An 18478-nucleotide genomic window follows, 5' to 3' on the forward strand; every position below is an offset into this window, starting at 1 on the left:
GTTCTGAGCAAATTTGCTGATGACACCAAACTTGGAGGAGTTGTGGACTCGGATGAGGGTGGAAAGGCCTTGCAGAGAGATCTGGACAGATTGGAGAGCTGGGCGATCACCAACCACATGAAGTTTAACAAAAGCAAGTGCCGGGTCCTGCACCTGGGACGGGGCAACCCTGGCTGTACGTACAGACTGGGCCACGAGACGCTGGAGAGCAGCCCTGCAGAGAGGGATCTGGGGGTTGTGGTTGACAGCAAGTTGCATATGAGCCAGCAGTGTGCCCTGGCAGCCAGGAGGGCCAACCGTATCCTGGGATGCATCAAGCATGGCACTGCTAGTCGGTCGAGGGAAGGGATTGTCCCGCTCTACTCTGTGCTGGTGCGGCCTCACCTCGAGTACTGTGTGCAGTTCTGGGCACCACAGTACAAAAAGGATGTGAAACTGTTGGAGAGTGTCCAGAGGAGGGCAACGAAGATGGTGAAGGGCCTAGAGGGGAAGACGTATGAGGAGCGGCTGAGGTCACTGGGCCTGTTCAGCCTGGAGAAGAGGAGGCTGAGGGGAGAACTCATCGCAGTCTACAACTTCCTCGCGAGAGGGAGTGGAGAGGCAGGTGACCTATTCTCCGTAATCACCAGTGATAGGACCTGCGGGAACGGTGTTAAGCTGAGGCAGGGGAGGTTTAGGCTGGACATCAGGAAGAGGTTCTTCACCGAGAGGGTGGTCGCACACTGGAACAGGCTCCCCAGTGAAGTAGTCACTGCACCAAGCCTGTCTGAATTTAAGAAGAGATTGGACTGTGCACTTAGTCACATGGTCTAAACTTTTGGGCAGACCTGTGCGGTGCCAGGAGTTGGACTTGATGATCCTTATGGGTCCCTTCCAACTCAGGATATTCTAGGATTCTATGAAATCAGCATTACAGAAACAAAAATCAGAAAAGGCCTAATACTGTTTGCAAAGAAGCACTCTTCTGCCTCATTTTTTAAAGAAGAATTCGCCTTGCTAAGTAGTAGTTCATGAGAAAGGACAGAAGTGGGGTGTAACAGCTGTATTTCAGGCCGTACGTCCTACTGAATAAATCCCATTCTTTCTGTGTGTACCCTGCACTACATTTCTGAGGACAGCCTCCTCCTGAAGTTACAGTTCAGATCCATGCCCAGTGCTCCTGCTGCGACTGACTGACCCAGAGTAGCAAGAATCACTGGTTTTAGTCTGTAAGCGTTTATTCAGGCTATTCTCTAACCCCCACAGCTAGCACCTCCAGGTGTTTGGTTTCCTCTGTTGTTCACAGAAAGATTTTTGTTATTTCATTCTCAGTGAAATAGTTTTGGGGAAAATGCAGGTAACATCACTTGCACAGGAAAGTATTTTTCTTCATTTTTTCCTAATTTCACAGAATAGGAGAACAGCGGTTGTCAGATTAAATACTTCTCCCATATCTGAAATTTGGTTATAGTCTCCCCACAAAGGGAACAACTCTTACAGCTCCCTGTCTGTCTAGGCAAAACGAGCCTGTTGCTACTGGATTAGAGAGTAGTAAGGAGTGGGTAAGGAAAGTGATAAAGAACTTTGCTTTTTTTAGTTTTTCATCTCCTCTCGTGTTTGTTTTCATATTCAGACATCATGTACATTCTGAACAATACTGAAACTGCTCAGTTTTGCTCTAACAACTTTTTTTAAGCTACCCATTTTTGCCTTTGACAATTTACGCTTTCACAAACTGTACAACGAAGGCTGAAGATTCAGAGTTCTTGTTTCTGCTCCTGGAGTAAAATGCTATGGAGGCCAATCCCAAGTGTTGGGCACTGCCCAGAAGGAAGTGTTGGCATGATTACAATCGAGACAAATCACAGCTGTCTGTACCCGCCCCTTTGAGATTACCTATCTATTCCTCATCTGCACTAGTGAAGTCAGATACTAAATGGTATGGATCTCTGGTGAGAGATATCTCCTAAAATGTTTGAACACCAAAGGACACACACACACACACACCTTCAAGGGTCAATGCTTGTAACTTAGCACAAAAAAACAAATCCTGCACCCATCAAAATACAAAAATCCCATTGCTTTGTAAGGAGGGGAGACTGCATCCAGGAAATCCAGGTGAGCCCTTCTCATCAAAGGGAGGCCCATGCAAACCGTGCATCAGGGGATGAGGCTCTTCATTTATGTCATAAAACAGCCACAACAAATTATGCCAGTGGTCCAACTGGCAAAATTAACATTAGAATGGGCACCTTAGGGTGCATTTTCCAGAATATCATGAGTTTCTTCCAGCTACACATTATAGCAGTGTTTTTAACTCATTGTCCCAAATAAATTAAGGAGATTCATCAACTGCATTATCCTCTGAACCCCTATGTGGATGTTTATATATATATATATATATATATATATATATATATCACATATACACATGTGCAATATTCCAGGATATATTTCTATAATAAATGCCTAGAAAGTTTCAGATGAGAACTCTGCTGTATCACAAGCTAAAAATTGCATTTGTATTCAAAGGCATGTTACACTCATGCTAATACAACTTGACAATGTGAATTTTCAAATTAAATTATGGAGCAATCCTGTAGCAAAGAATGAAACTTACTTACCCTCTTAATGTCACTTGATTTCACATGATTTCTCAAAAAAAAACTACTTAAAACTTGGTATGCCATAGCTCACCACAGAGTACAGCTTTTTTGATTAAAAAAAAACATAGTAAAAAAAGTTGTTTTCCTTTTTTTAAATGAACGTATTCTAACCTGTTTTATCTGCCTTGCAGAAGGCGGCATTTTCAGCATTTTTGCCCATTTGACAAAGCAAGGGAAGGAAAGAATGGTAATAAGAATCACCTTTACGTATGGAAAGACTAATAAAGAAAATGTATCATTTTGTTGGGCTTTGTGTTTTTCTATTTCTTAACTAACAGAAGACAGACTTAAAATGCATTCAAGAGACTTGGAAGAGTCACAGGTAAGCTGCATGGGGAACTGAAGAGGGAGACTAATACCAAAGAATAGGCCCCATATGGAGAGGCATAGGAGAAATAGCTGAGGAAAAGAACACCCAGAAGAACATCCTGCCTTGAAGTGAACTAATTGCAGCTGCATGCACAGAGAAACCAAGGAATGGAGGCATTGCAGTGCCACATTTTTACATTGTGCATTTTGCAAATGGACTTCATGGAACCTGCATGACAAAGTCCACTTTGAATGGCCTGGAAGGCATTCTTTCATTCATTAAAAAATAAAAATAAAAAAAATAAACTACCATCAGAGTGGTTGAGTTTAGGCACATTTCCAGTGCAGTGCTACTGTCACCCTGAAACATTGCACTTGCTTTTGTCAGTTTTCAAAGAACAAACTTAAGGTGAAGAGTCTGGGAAGAAAACTTCAAGGTTCCCATCAGTTTTTTGCAATTCTTCACTGCTGTATCATCTGCTTATGTAATGCACCTTCTGTAGCCACCCTCAGGTTTGGCTAGCTAACCATTAACACTAAGCAAGTAAATATAACCAAGAAAATATACTAATTACCGAAGCCTATATATGTTTTCATAACCATACATCTCGGCTACAATTGGATGGATGCTCTTGACCTATCTTTCAGTTGCTTACACAGATGATCTGGTTTGAAAGTATGAGAAGTTTAGAAACTTAAATACCTTAGCAGGCAGATCCTCTGGAAAACACCTTGAAAAATCCCTGGGGACTACAGATTGCCAAGCACTTTTACAGAACAGGCCACAGCACTAAATCACATTATTTATATTAAATTCATTAGACTTTTGCATGAACGTGCTTAAATCTATTGAGATCTCTAATCCTGATGAACATTTAAGAACTTCATCCAGAACACTGACATCAGTAGAAGCAGGCTCACTGTATCCTGTATATAGATTTGGGCAGCAATTCTTAAGACTCGCAAAAGCAGCAATCTTATTTTAATTAAAATCCTGTTAGAACATCCACAATACTTCATGATGAGCAAACTCCCTAGACATATTTGCAATAGGCTTAGGCAATGCTAATTGAAGGCCGTATTCATAGACATTTGAGACTGGAAGTAACCATCTTTGTCTCATTAAAATTAGCTTCAAGATACAGAAGGATTTACCCTAGGGCCTTCTTTCCCCCCTCTCCATTCATTTCTCCCCTAACCTGCTAGCATTACAACCCATATCCACACAAATACTTGCAATTACGTCACCAGCCCTACCACCCTTGCTGAAAAACCACCTAAGAGTTCCTTCATGGGCACAATCTGTTGTTCCCAAGGTCAAGATGAAGAATTTCCAAAGCCACGACTTAGGAAGAGCAGGAGTTTGGGCAGAGAAAGTTTCTCTCTGGGAAGACAAAGGCACCAGACTTGTTGCTGGCTCTCTGAGCAGGTGCTGCTGCCCTACCAAGGCCAGCAATAACTAACTGGTAGCCCTACACAACAAGTTCTAACACAATAAGCAGGGCATGTATTTGAAATACAAATGGGTTGGCGGTGAATTTTCTGTAACATCATTTAACTTCCCTTGGCTACCTATCACACCACCACTGCATTAGAGTGCAGCACAATTTAAGAACACGCAGAGCATCAAAGCAAGTAAAACAGGAAAGAGTGAGCATTTTGTTCAAACACCAAAATGAATGTAAAGGCCTTTGGAAATAGCTTCTCTGTTAAGCTTTCTCTTTCCTCCTCTTCCTCCCCAGAGTAGCAGCATGAAAAGTCAGAAAGCAAGGCTGTTTATAAACCAAACTGAAACAGTTCAGCTCAATTTTACTAACCAAGCAAAGCAGACAAATGGCTGACAAAAGGGGAACTTTTAGAAGGGAAAAAAGTAAAGTAATGCTGTTGCTGGCAGCCATGCAGTTCATGCAAGAAATGTCTTTAAAAGGCAGGGGAAGGATAACTAGAACAGCCTCTGCAGAGCAAAGCAGCATCACAACACGCCTCCAGATTACTTCATGCACAAGGTTGACAAGTCTTTTAAATATTAAGGGCCATGTTCTACTCTAATTCCACACATGGGACTCCCATTAATGTCAGTGGGTGTTTCACACAAAGCAGTAGAATAGAAAACAGCCCTTGGCATCTTTTAGTATTAAAGAAAAAAGATTTCAATAAGTTTACTTAATCCATCAAACTGGCAGACTCGAGCATTAGCTCCTGTGATAGTGCTGTCAATGCTTGGTCAAGCCTAAAAAAACCTTCAAGCTTAAGCAAGTCTTGACACAGCACAGAAGCAGAAGCTCAAGATGGCCAGCTGCAGGAAGTAAATAAACTTTTAAAAGCAAAGAGAATAAAGGATTAAAGGATAAAGAAAATTATTTTCCCCCTTTATATCAACTTTTTCCAGAGAAGAAATATGTTTCTGAAAAAGAAACCCTGAGCCCGGCACACTGGGTGGAAAAAGAGAAATGGAGACAAATTTAGGGGCTGAGGGGGAGTGGGAAGTAGAGTGTAGCTTCTAATCCTGCTAAAGGAGTGTTGCATTGACTTTAGTGCGTTAGAGGCATAAAAACTTTTTGACCAAGCAAAAGCTGGTCTCCTTGATAGCCTGCAGTAACTGGAGTTAAAGGTCTCACTACATATCCCTAGTACATGGGAAAAGTGGATTTATGCCTGAGAGTGTATTTTGCTGTGAGATGCTTGCCGTCAGATACCCAGTCAGAGCTTTATGAAACACCTGCAAGTGAGGACAAGCGTGAAAGGACTCTGCTGGCACCTTGCCTCTTATAGCTCTCCTACCCCTGACACTCCCAGTAGGAACAGTCTTGACCACCAAGTTTTTCATTTTAATTTTGGTTTACAGATCACACAAGACCCACATACTTATTACCCTAGACTTTTGTTGGCTTGGTGGCTACCACTGCAGGTGGAATGTCATTGGCTCCAGGTTCCTATACCTCATGATAATTGCAAGTGACCTACATGCATTGAAAGATGGTAGAGCTGCATCTGAAATACTAGGTCCTATTCTCATTGCCTTATTTAGCATCCATCTGGTTCAATTATCACTCAGGGGCACACTGTGGGATTTCTGTATCGAAGAAACTGACACAAGTATATGACCTGGCTGACAATTTAGCTAGACAAGCCTGTTGAAACGATGTAAACTTATAGGATACATGGCATTAGTAGTCTGACCTTCGTACATAAAATATTTGAGGCAATTTAAAGTATATTACCATGATGCAAAGAAGACAATTTGAAGAGAGCAACAGGGTAGAGGTACAGGTAGTTGTTGGACAGCATTATGCAGGCTCTCTCTCCCCCTCTGGATATATTGATATACTTTATTTATAGCAGTAAAAGCATGTAAGCACAAAAAGCATTTGAAAACAAAGTTTAAAAATATTACAGAATGACGAGCCCTACAGCCAACTCTATCTAACAAACTTGTTCTCCCTTTATTTCTTTCTTCTAATTCAATATGCGGCCAGTTTGTTTGCACCCATCACTTGAGCACATGACCAAGCATAGCGATCTTCATGCTCTACTCCCTCCTCATTCGGTTACTTTTGGGGATGAACTCCCTCTTACTCACCGTCTTTCTTCCCTGTGTGGTTACATCAATCTCTCCTTGGATTGCTATTGAAGAAAAGCAATTGTCCAGAAGTGGAAGTTACATGCAATTCTGAATGGGGCAGCTTCCCAGTGTTCATTATAATCAATGGAGTCTCTTTCATTGACTTCTGTAAGAGATGGATCAAAGCAAGACCCTTTCTTTAAGGTCCTTCTGAACAAATTTCACTTGAAAACACCAAGACACTTCCTGCCAGGAAATCTACAGAGAATTCAGGCAGAACCCTGTTTTCAGTTTCACAACAAACTCAGATTAAATGAATTGCCTTCTGTGGCTTTCCAGTGTCAATTCCAATTATGGCAAATGCTGTGTAAAACCTTAAAAAAAATACATCAAGAAAAGTAGGGTGAAGGTCAGCATGCATGTGGGAAGCACCACAATTTTGGCTTGAATTCCTTTTGAGGTAATGATCCTCAAACCCACTTTGTTTACAATTCATGGAAGGTGGAAAGGTTACACTAAAAGTGGTTTAAAGAAGTCTTTATAAGTGGAAAAGGCAAAGACACAGCAGAATACCTAACGTCATTCTAGTGACAAGCACAGAAGGCAAAGTCACCCTTAACTACTTCCTCAGTAGTCCACAAAAAAATGCATATGTTAATTCATGCCCACTGAATTCAGTGGGGGAACTGAGTACACATGCAATGGCCTTTACTGGAACAGCCCATGTTTTTGTGAATAGGCACTGATGTGAATTCCCAACAACTTTGGTACTACGTGAACAACTGCAACTTAAAAACATGAGTCCACACTAGAAGATCACTCATTTGGACCACCGAGAACTCAGTTCTAAAACAACCCTCCTCCCTTTCCGTTCCTCACAAATGTAGTCCTGTCAAAACCAGTGGGACAATTCCCACGAGGAGAGCCTATCTTTGGAGAGGTTTTCATCATTGCTCAACAGCCACACTAGATCATGGCAGAAAAGTCTGATCTAGCTAAATTCCTATCGGGCATAAGCTTCTTACAACAATCTTAACGGTTTCTCCTTCTCTAGACTCTACCCAGTGCTCTAGGGAAAAAAACGAATCAAGTATCTAAGTAAACTGTCAGCTTGAGTATATAAATTAAGTATATACATTCTTTATAAACAGGACTCCTAATAGTACATTTAAATTATAACTTGCACTTTTACAGCATCCCCATGGAGTTCATTTTAAAAATGAATGAATGAAATAATGCCAGTAAGACTGCAGAATTTCTCATCTACACCCCCTATGCTGGCTTATCTAGTTTTAATGTCTAGGACTTACACAGTTGCAAACTATAGCTGCTTAAATGACAACTATTGTTCACTGCATGATATTTGGTGAAATAAATGCTCAAGTATGAAATCCATTAGTGCCACGTACCCAACACACTGCATTTGCAAAGGCATAGTTCGGGGAGGAGGGAAATTCCTCTCCCCAGATAAATACAGCTTTTAAAGTTTTTTATTATTATTATTTTCTTTCAACAAAATATCTATTTTTTTGGAACATCTCTATCTGCTAGTATCCTGAAACTCAAAGAAATACCTCAAGGCAAGTATTTGTTCTCTATTTCCTGTTGGAACAGTGCAAGAATGTTCTTTGTGTTATTTGAAGCAAGCAGCAAAGATGGCAACAACACACGGGTAACTTCACTTCCTTGGGGAAAAAGAAATTCCAACACATATTTAATATACATTTATATTCTGTATAATTAAAGAGGCATCCCAAAGAGAACAACAGGCACTGATGAGCACTTGTTTCTGAAAGGGGCACATGAAACAACAGGAGTTTGTGCCAAAGCGCAATGAAGCAGTGGTGAGGTCCTACTGATCTGCTCCCATAGAGACCACTGAACAGCCAGCTCCAAACTAGGACAGCAGTTCTGTGTTTTTTTGCCTGGTTCAGCTTCCTATAGATGCTAGCAACAGCAGAGCATGTGAGGAAAACAAAAACAAAAAAACACAAGAGAAAAAACAAGAAAACAACAGAAGTAAGAGAAACTATATAGCAAATTCTGTTTCTCTGTGGTCTTTTCCAAGCACTTCAGAAACTGATTGTGCTACCACCTGCCATAAAAGAATGTTGTCCTGGGTTCCTGCCACTCCTGGAAAAGGAATAAACACTAATTTGGATGAAGATAGCTTCCTTTTGCAATGCTTCATTTGCTCTATGATCCCAAGCTGAGAGAGAATCAGGACAATTATATTGAGAGTAAAGACATTACAAAGAATTGTGCTTTAGAAAATAAAATATCCTTAGTGTATTTGTGAATGATCTAGCCTACCTCTGAATGAAAATTCAAATGAAGGGAACAAAAGCAGGGTAAGTAAAGCCATATTCTCGTTCATTCAGTAAAACCATGATTACCTCTTTTTCCCTTCATGAAATAAACTACTACTCCTCTAAAGTCAATTTGCAAGAGCCTCAGTTTATGGAAGAAAAAACAAAACAAAACAAAACAAAAACCACCTCCTCCCATAAGAACATTCAAAACAAACCTGTCCAGACAAAAGGCCCAGTTTCCCTATTGCTTTGTGCTAGGGTGGGAAGGAAAAAAAAAAAAAAAAAAAAAACAGTTGTCTGCTACATTAGTGAAAAATAACTTCAGAGAGACAGACACATGCTGAAATGTTTCAGTTGAAATCCAACTCTGAGAAATTTTTTAAATGTTTTCAACACATCAGCATGAAGCATCGACCTAGTTGGAATCACTTAGATCTAAAGCAAATGCACTGATTGTTTTCACAGCATGCTTTTCTTCTTCAAGCTGCAACAGGCAGACTGGCAACTGCTGTTCGGAAAGGTTTTCAGCCCCCCGCCTTGGTTTACTGTAGCCTATGACACGATCAATACCAGGGTTAGAAGGCAGAGGAAGCTAAGGAAAGATTATGAAGATGAGGTGAGTGACAGAATTACCTTACAGGATTTGTTCTCTCTTTCTGTCTCACCTTGAGCCTTTTCTGCTGCAGACGAAAATGGAGAACCATCCTGATCCCTGTGCTCTGGAAGGGGGCAGATATGGTCAGGAGGTTGCACGGTGTGACCACAGACAGCACTCTGTGCAGTTCAGAATATTCTGCCTAACAGATACAACATGAAAGAAGATCCTGCCAGCAGATACCTTTTACTTTGGCAGGGTGGAATGGAGACACTGCTAAAGAAAGCTTTTCTTTCGTTACTCAGTATAATTAGCATGTACATTGAGAAAAAGTTCACAGTGAAATAAAGCTTGAGCATTCTCCTTTAATCATTTCACGTCTACCCAGCTGGTGCCATCTGCAGGCATCTGTGCTCCAGCCCGTCCAGTAGGGACCACCATCTTCCAAACAACCCCCCTCTCTTTGCACTGGTACATAATGCCAGAGCACCTCAGACACCAATCCTGATTAATATGCCACAGCACAGATCAGTTTTGCTGCCGTGTTATAAAGCTCTTAGCAGCTTTCAGTTGTTCAGGTACCACATCATTACGGAATTTTTACTGCACCCCTAACAATTTTAATACAGTGTCTCTCCTGTTGGATTCTTCATGATGGAAACTGAGATTTTAAGCCCCTTACTGGAAATACCATGCTTTTGTTCTGCTTTATCCTGCCACCAGTTTATGGAGATAGGTGACTGAGCTTGAACTTATTGCTGTAGCGCAAGAAGCGGTGGAAGAAAACTGTTCTTCAAGGGGAATTAGAAGTGAAGAAGGACCAGCTTAGGCCAGGGTTTGTTCTTTTCAGTTAAGCGTACAGAAAAATCCCAGGAGAAAATCGTATCTGGACATTAATAGCATGCAGCAGCCAGAACTTTGCTGGGATCCAGTCAATCCACATTTATATTTTAAAATGATAAGAGATAGGAAATGGAATGGAGAACAGGAAAATCGTGTTTTTTGTTGTTGTTGTTCCCCCCACCCCCCCTTTTAGTGACATAAATTTTATATAGTTAAGTGCTCTACAGCACAAGCAAACAATTTATTGTAGATTATGTAGATTCAAGCTCAGTAGGTCACTCCAAGCAGGACAGGGCTCCTTAGACCCATTGCACAGGCTCACGTGTGCCACTCTATAGCGGTAACAGAATTAATCCCACTGCAGACATTTTCTTTGCAAACAGTTGCAGCACCATTATCTGTGCTCTGCCTAGAAGTATAGGCTTTGTGCAGTTCTTCATGTCCAAACAGGTAGAAAACACAGCACAGACCCCGAGGAAAACACAAGCTAGCAGACCCTAAATGACGAGGCCTCCAATCTGCATTGTCATGTTTCAGACTGGCTCCTTTATCTTGGGCCTGAAATTAAGAGCTGCCAAAGTTGGACACATTGCTCTCCTAGAGAGCAGCATAGGATAGATCAAGGGGAGGAGGGGCTTTATTATATATATTTTTGTAACCTTTTAATACTTTGACAGTAGGAGGGACAGCAGATGAAGCGAGGGGCTACAGCAAGCAGCCCACGGGCACGGGGAGGCACAGGACCTTCCACCACAGCCACAGCAAGAGCTGGCTGACCTCCCTGTGTCCATCCTGCAATGCTCAAGCCACCCAGCCTGGTTGTGGCACTTGCTCCTGTCATCCATTTCTTCTGCAGTGACCAAACTTCATCTCAGCTCTCCCAATGGCACCTGTTAGATCCACTTCCCAATAGCTCTGCTTGACAAAATGCCCCCTTTCCCTCGCCTGACCACTTCCCCTTGGTCTGCTCCCACTCGCTGGGGCCCCAACAGCCCCAGGCCCTTGGGCCAGCTCAGGGGCCACCCTGGAGCACCCCTACCATGCCTCATAGGGTCCCACCATGGGGAAACAAAGCACAGCATGGAACAGAAAAGCCAGCCCTGTCACATGAGTTGCCAGTTCACAAAATCAGTTGGGGGAAAAAAATACCCCAAATTTGCTTTGCTTTGTCTCCTATTTAGAAAAAACATGATCTGGCTGCAAGAGGCCTGTTGTCAAGTTGCTATCCACACTTCAAGAGGTTCCAGACATGAGACAGGAGACAAAAAAATATATATTTATTCAACCCTGTGAAGCTGAAGGTTTTTCTTTTGGGGAGGGTGTTCCCTATAGAATAGGTCTGTCACTTGACAGTACTGTTCATGATGAGGCAATACGTTTGGTAGTTGTGCCATACTGACATCTGAGGTTTCAATTAATCCTGCCTCAGAGCAGGTTTCACAATTCAGAGCATTTCCTCTCCTACATTATACTAAGTTGGTCAAATTTTGGGCAGGGAGACTGTCTTGGTTTTGGTGTTCATCTCCACAACCAATTTTAAACCTATAACGTAATATGTAGGCGACAGACTTGAACTGAACATCTTCACTGGCTGAATTTTTGATACCTTTTGAAGAACTCTGAGAAACAATATTCAGGGGTGATACTATGAAAAACTACTCAGAAAACATGCAATCACAGACATGTGACACTTAAGCATGCACGTATTTACTGCAATACTATCCTGCTAAGTACCAGACTCAAAACACATCTCCCCATTTAAAATGTAAGCAATTTAATTCAGTCTCATGTGACAATTCAATGTACATGACTGAGGTCTCCCACTTACCCCCTCAAAACAACAAAAAATACAGGTAGTTACTTGATTAGGAGGCCCTTCTGCCCAGAAATTAATTTCAACTTCAAAAACTAAGACCACCAATTTTCAGTTACCCTTTAGCTGCTTCCTACCAGATGCAAGCAGGACCCTGCCTTTTGCTTGCAGCTGCACAATAAGAAACAAGATAGCAAAAGAACAAATTTAAGCCCCTCATCTTTTGAGGGTCATTGTAAACTCCCATTACTTCCTGATGGGATACAGCAGACACCGGTGCCAAGAAGTAGTGCCAATGCAAGCACGGTAAAAGCAGGAGGAAGATGGCAAAGCATCCTGCTCCTTTAGCACCTGGTTCAGAGGCATGTTTCCACATGGGGCCCCTTACAGGGGCACAACTTCATATAGTGATGTTAGGACTTTGCCAGAGGCCTCCTGGATCTCCTAAGAGATTTCATCCTGGACTCCTCTGGCACAGCACCAGCACCACCTTGGTTCCCTTTGAAAGATCACGGCTTTGACAAACCTTCTGTGGTACTGGACAGCCAAAAGAGAGCAAAGAGGCTCCCTTTAAGCAGCCACTGGTACCTACAAACAATGAGAATATTGGCACTTCCAGGCCTTCTTTTCCCTAGTAAATATTTGCCTGGACGGAATCTGGAAACATTTAGAGAACTACAAGTAGAGGAGTTAAACTTTTTACTGTGAAGAATTTTCACAACCTATTGCCTATAAAAAATTTGTGTTTGTTATTACTTCATCATTACACACCATAGCAAGTCCAGCATCAGAAAATCAACGCCTTTGATTTCATACAAGTTTGCCTAAAGAAAGAACAGTAAAACACATTAGAGCAGCCATTGCTGACAACTGTTAAAAACTAACCAACAAGCCTTATCCAGACATCATTATGCATATATAGCAAAGAACTTCTTGTTGTGAAGAACCACGTGACCAGAACTTGTAAGACAGAGTAGTAATTCTCAATCCATGAGAGCCCAGTTCCAGGCTCTACAAAGGAACATGACTTTTGAACACAGAGCACTTGACATGTTCTTAAAATAATGGTCAAAAGGTGTTTCAGGTGACAAGGCCAGATAAGTCAGAGGCCTCCATTCACTGATAATTTCTTTATGGTGCTTGACAGTGTAATATATAATCACTTCATTGTGATTACTATGAATTAATACTCGAGGAAAGAAAAAAAGAGCTCTGTATAGTAGAGAAACTTTTTTTTGCAAGATGCTTCCCTTTCCCCCACTACTCAACTCATTTAAGAATTACAGGACAGTCAGTACTTGTTCTGTGAATACTAATTTCATGGTATTTTTTAAAACATTTGTTGGAGGGAAATTTATATCCTCATACAACAGATGATTTAGATAAAATAAAAAACACACAGGAATTTCCAGTGAGATTTTTTTTTTTTCCATTTGAATATAAAACTATGCTATGAAGCACCTGTTCTCCTCCTTAGATGGAGGAGAGTTAATGCATTTCCAGCCCTCAACTTTGGTATACCACTTAGGACAATTTTATTAAGCCAAAATATGACAGGCTATGGAAATTCACTTGCAAGAATTAACCTGCCATCCAGTATTTCAAATACAGCTTTTTAAACAAGTATTTCTGTTTACAACTGATATATAATGAAAAGTACAATTCACCCTCCTGTCTTAAAAGTTAACCCAGTTCAATAAGACTTTCCAGTGTAGCTTACTGTCCTTGCCTTCCTTTATATACATATACAGAAACCAGGCTTAAAACAGTTCAGACTTTGATGTATATTTTTCAAGATGCCTAAGTCAGAGCAGATGAATATCAAACTAGAAATTAAGTATCAGAAGATACACAGATACATATTAAGAAGAGTCTATCAATAATCATAGGCTGCAGGAGAAAACTTCCTGACTCAAAATTACAAGATTCATGAAACATGAGAGTACATCTGGAAAACTAAAAATTCTTTAAAGGTTTTTCTGTTATTTAGATGGAGGTGTCCAAGGCAATTCTTCCATTAAAACATAATAATACAACACTCCTCCAGTTACTAGAAATATGCTAGAGTTTTATATTGGCCTCCAAATCTAAAAATTAAGAAATAGAAAAGAATCAAGTATCTCATTAAGGGGAGGCTTGTAATGATTTAATATCCTTTCAGGTAACATTAACTCTACACTAATCCCTAAAAATTGGGAGAAGTGCTAATTTCCATTAGTGCAGCAACAACTTTTTTTTAATCAGATGAAAATTACACACTTCTGAGGGGAAGGAAAAAAATACCAAGATGTATTTAAATCTGATCTTGAAAAGAAGTATCTTTCTCTTCAGAGAAATTCAATCAATGTAATAAGGTTCAACTACCTCCTACTTGGGTATGGACTGTAAGCATCCTGAAGTCTGTCTGGAAGCTTATATACAGCCAGCATCTTAGATGAGTATGTCTTTTAGTTGGCATAGATGGCATTACAAACAGGTAGACAGATATTCTTAGACGTTCTGTAGAAACAAACGCATCACTTGCATTTATTCCCATGGGATTTTCTGTTTATGCTAGTCAAATGACATTGGGACAACTCAACATCAATCCCAAAGGCGTGCTCAGGCTGCTAAGGGTGATTATGTACTTAAACAGAACAGAAAAAAGACTACTGCATGCAGTCTGCTGTGGAGATTCCCATGCTGACCTCATCTGCCTGGTCAGAGGTCAGGCCATATTCCAGCAAAGGCCCAAAGCACACCCTATACTTTAAGAACGTGAGAAGCATCACTGTTTAGTGAGGCTTCTCCCATGCAAGCAGGGCTTTAAAGTTCTATAACTAGAAAAACTTAATGAAAGAGATACACTTTAGCCTGACAATACATCATTTAAGGTCTGCTGCCATAGTTACTTTTAAGTACCACAGGGTCTTACTGTACTCATTTCAAGGAAGTGTGTATTAATACTACAATACAGCATTAATATTAAACCACTGTATTGAATATTATACTAAGCGCAATATTTAACAGGAATCTTGTGTGGAATATTCTTGTCCCTCCTGAAGCAGTGAAAGGATACGGTGAAGTGCAGTTATTACTGCAAAGCAAAAAGGGAAAAATAATAAAGATTTGTCTGTGGAAGACGAGGCTCTTTGGACCACTGACAATGAACATATGTCCAGGTTTTGCAGCAGTTATTTTTGAATTTTCTCCATGGTACATGTAATATATTATTTAATACACAGGTTTTTGAAGGTAGAAAGTTTTCCATAATCTCAGTCCATCAAGATCCATGACAGCAGATCTGGAATTGTTCTCTCCTCAGCACTGACTCTCTGTACTCATAACTACCATAAACTCTCTGGGTGATATCAGCTAATGACTAAGTTCCTGTTGACTCCAGTGAAGCCAGGATTTTCATCCCTTGCCCACAGCCTTCTGTAAACAAGCTTAACAGAGTTTGTAGCTTCACAACACGGTAGATTTGGATAGATGCCCTGTGCTTTATTTATACATGTAGGTCTCCATTATGACATTCTTTATGCAGTACAGTAGGTTTTGCTGCTGCTTCTTTGTAGTCAGTTCATACTTGTTAAAGAGATTACACATTATTTCTAGAAAGGTAAAAACAGAAGAACTTTGGAACAGTGAAGAACTCAGGTAAACAAAATTGTCCCATTAGCAAGATCATTTCTCAACTGAAGAGGCATTTCTCTGCTGAAATAGTGGATACATCCAAAGCCCACTGAATCTCGCCACAAACTTCAATAGATTTTTTGGATTAGGCCCTAATTAGTATTTACACTTGGTCTGCCGGTGCTCATGATAAAGGCCTGTTTAGCAATACTGATAACAGCATGTTTAGCAGCAGTGTCAGAACTACATCCCTGTGTGCAGCATGCAATTTGAACACAAAAAGGTTATGTATTAAGTCAATTGGAATAAATTTGCATCCTATTTTATAATCTAGCTCTCTCCATCTTGTTTGATACAGGAGTGGAGTGGGCTATTGTATCAGATTTTGCTAGGAACAAGCAAATATGAAATGAATTAGTGCTTACTGTGAACTGCAGAAAGACTGGATGTGAAGTAATCCTAGTACACCTGAGCTCCTTCTACTGATGGAGCACCTGGGGAAAGTACCTGAGGGAGAACAATCTCCTAGATTGGAAAGTTCACCCAGTGAAGACGCCTGAATACAGGTGCTTCAGAGGCCAAACACAACCCCGTATTCCTAAGCACAAGTGTTAACATGTGAGCATATACTACCTAATAGAGAAACATGGTAAAACAGCCTGCATTGATGCAGCTGCAGAACTACTTTTTTCCCCTGCTGGCCTATAGTAGTGGGTATTCTGGCCAAACTCTAAATCAGAATTGGTACACTTTCCTCTTAAACTCTATTTGTAATAATACACTCTCTACTTCCATATATACACTGCCATGTAAAGTGACTAGGCTCAACTATGTATTTTCCATTTCATCTTACAGGCAACTGAAGGGCTCAGAAGCAGCAGAACATTGCGTTTGTGAAACACTTCGGAATGTACAAGTATACTAAAGAGAGATTCTTTAAGACAAATGCAGACATGCTGACACAATATTATCCAACAATAAAAACCTTTGATGTAGAAGCCCTCTACAAGTAAACAGCAAAAAAACAGTCATAGGGAAGGCTAATTGTAGGAAGCCCAACATACCTTCTATTGAGAAGAAAGCTTGTTACCAATATAATGCAAAATGCTTGACACAGGACAGCAAATTATGGATTCTCAAGATTATTCAGTTTTTCCTTGACTGTGATTCTGTTTAAGCTAACAGGACTTTTGTAAGTGGTACTATGAGAACTGAGGTAACAGAATGCATCTCTACACCCTGGCTTTCTTATCTTTGCTGTTGAAATGTCAAAACCTTCATCTAGGTGTCAGGAAAAAGAACCCACTACAAAAGTAAAAATTAAACCCATAACCCTGTATGCACTGGTGGAATCATTATTTTTGTTCCTCATTTAAAAAGCAGTTTTCAAAACTCTGTATTGATGTTCTACTTTTTCATCTGTGATTTTTACATTTTTTACTTAAGGGGAAAGATGTATTGCTACCTATCAAAAAAAAATCCAGTCTTGAAACTGTTTCCTCAACCTTTTGTACTGGCTCTGGCTGGGATGGAGTTAGCTTTCCCTGCAGCAGACCATACATAGCTGTGCTCTGCACTTGTAGCTAGAACAGCATTGGTATCACACCAGTGTTGTGTCTACTGCTAAGCAATACTGGCACCGCATCAGGACTCCCTCCAAACCTCCCCCAGAACCAGCAGGCTGGAGGTACGCAAGAGGTGAGGAAGGAACATCGCCATGGCAGCTGACCTAAGCCAACCAAAGGGATATTCCATACCATATGATGTCACATGCAGCAATAAAAGGTGGAAAAAGGAAGAAGAGGGGAGGGGTGGGCTCTCATAGTGAAACGTCTGTCCTCCTGAACAATGGCTACATGCGTTGAGGCTCTGCTTCAAGGACATGGTCAAGCATTGCTCGTTGGTGGGAAGTAGAGTAATTTCTTTCCTCTGCATTTCCACACAGCCTTTGATTTTTTGTTTGTTTTGTTTTCCCCTATTCCCCTTTCCCTTTTGTTAAATTAATTAATAATTTTCCCTTAATAATTATTTTTCCTTTAACTAAATTATCCGTATCTCAACCTGTGAACTGTTTCTTTCATTTTCTTCTTCCCCTCCTCTTCTGAGGTGGGGGAGTGAGAGAGCAGTTGTGGTGGAGTTCAGCTGCCTAGCAAGGTAAAAGCACCACACCTCTAAACAATAATCCATTGGAAAGTCAGACAGTACAAAAACAAAGAAAAATAAACCAAACACTTTTTCTAAATTTGTACTACATGATGAAGTACAGACTACATATTTATTATAGGTCTCTGATCTGTATTCCATAACTCTGATTTAGGAAGCCATTCAGAAAGAAATTATAATCTTTTAACAATGATTGCCCAAATATTTCCCAACCAAAGCCTGTTCACAACAGAGTCTGCAGCAGCTCATAGATTGCCTACACTCCACAGGCAATTAGCTTCCCCCTCAACGTAACACAGATGAATTTAACTATCACATTTCCTCTAGCCTTCCCCGTGCATCTCATACAGAGAGCCTTGTCTGCAAAATTAAAACTCGGTGAAGCTGTAACCATGCTTAATCCTCTCCCACTGTCTCTCAACTTCGAGAAACTTGCCAAGAACACCAATCAATTTACCTTATATTTGAGATCAATGAAAGGGTTCATTGATCATTCATTGCCATTAGTAAACAGATATACCAAAGCACATCACAACTGCAAAGTTTTGGAAGGCCTAGCTAAATACATTTTTTCCCTTCATTTCTGATTATTATTTATAACTTCTTGTCAGCTCTTAGGAC

General features: G+C 40.6%; 1 protein-coding gene across 1 annotated transcript in view; it reads right to left on the minus strand.

Moving 5' to 3' along the window:
* The window catches only part of POU6F2 (POU class 6 homeobox 2), a 307800-nt gene that overhangs the window by 288568 nt on the left and 754 nt on the right, over window positions 1-18478 (minus strand). The window lies entirely within an intron of this gene.

This window comes from Cygnus olor, chromosome 2, assembly GCF_009769625.2.
Source record: "Cygnus olor isolate bCygOlo1 chromosome 2, bCygOlo1.pri.v2, whole genome shotgun sequence".
NCBI classification, from domain to species: domain Eukaryota; kingdom Metazoa; phylum Chordata; class Aves; order Anseriformes; family Anatidae; genus Cygnus; species Cygnus olor.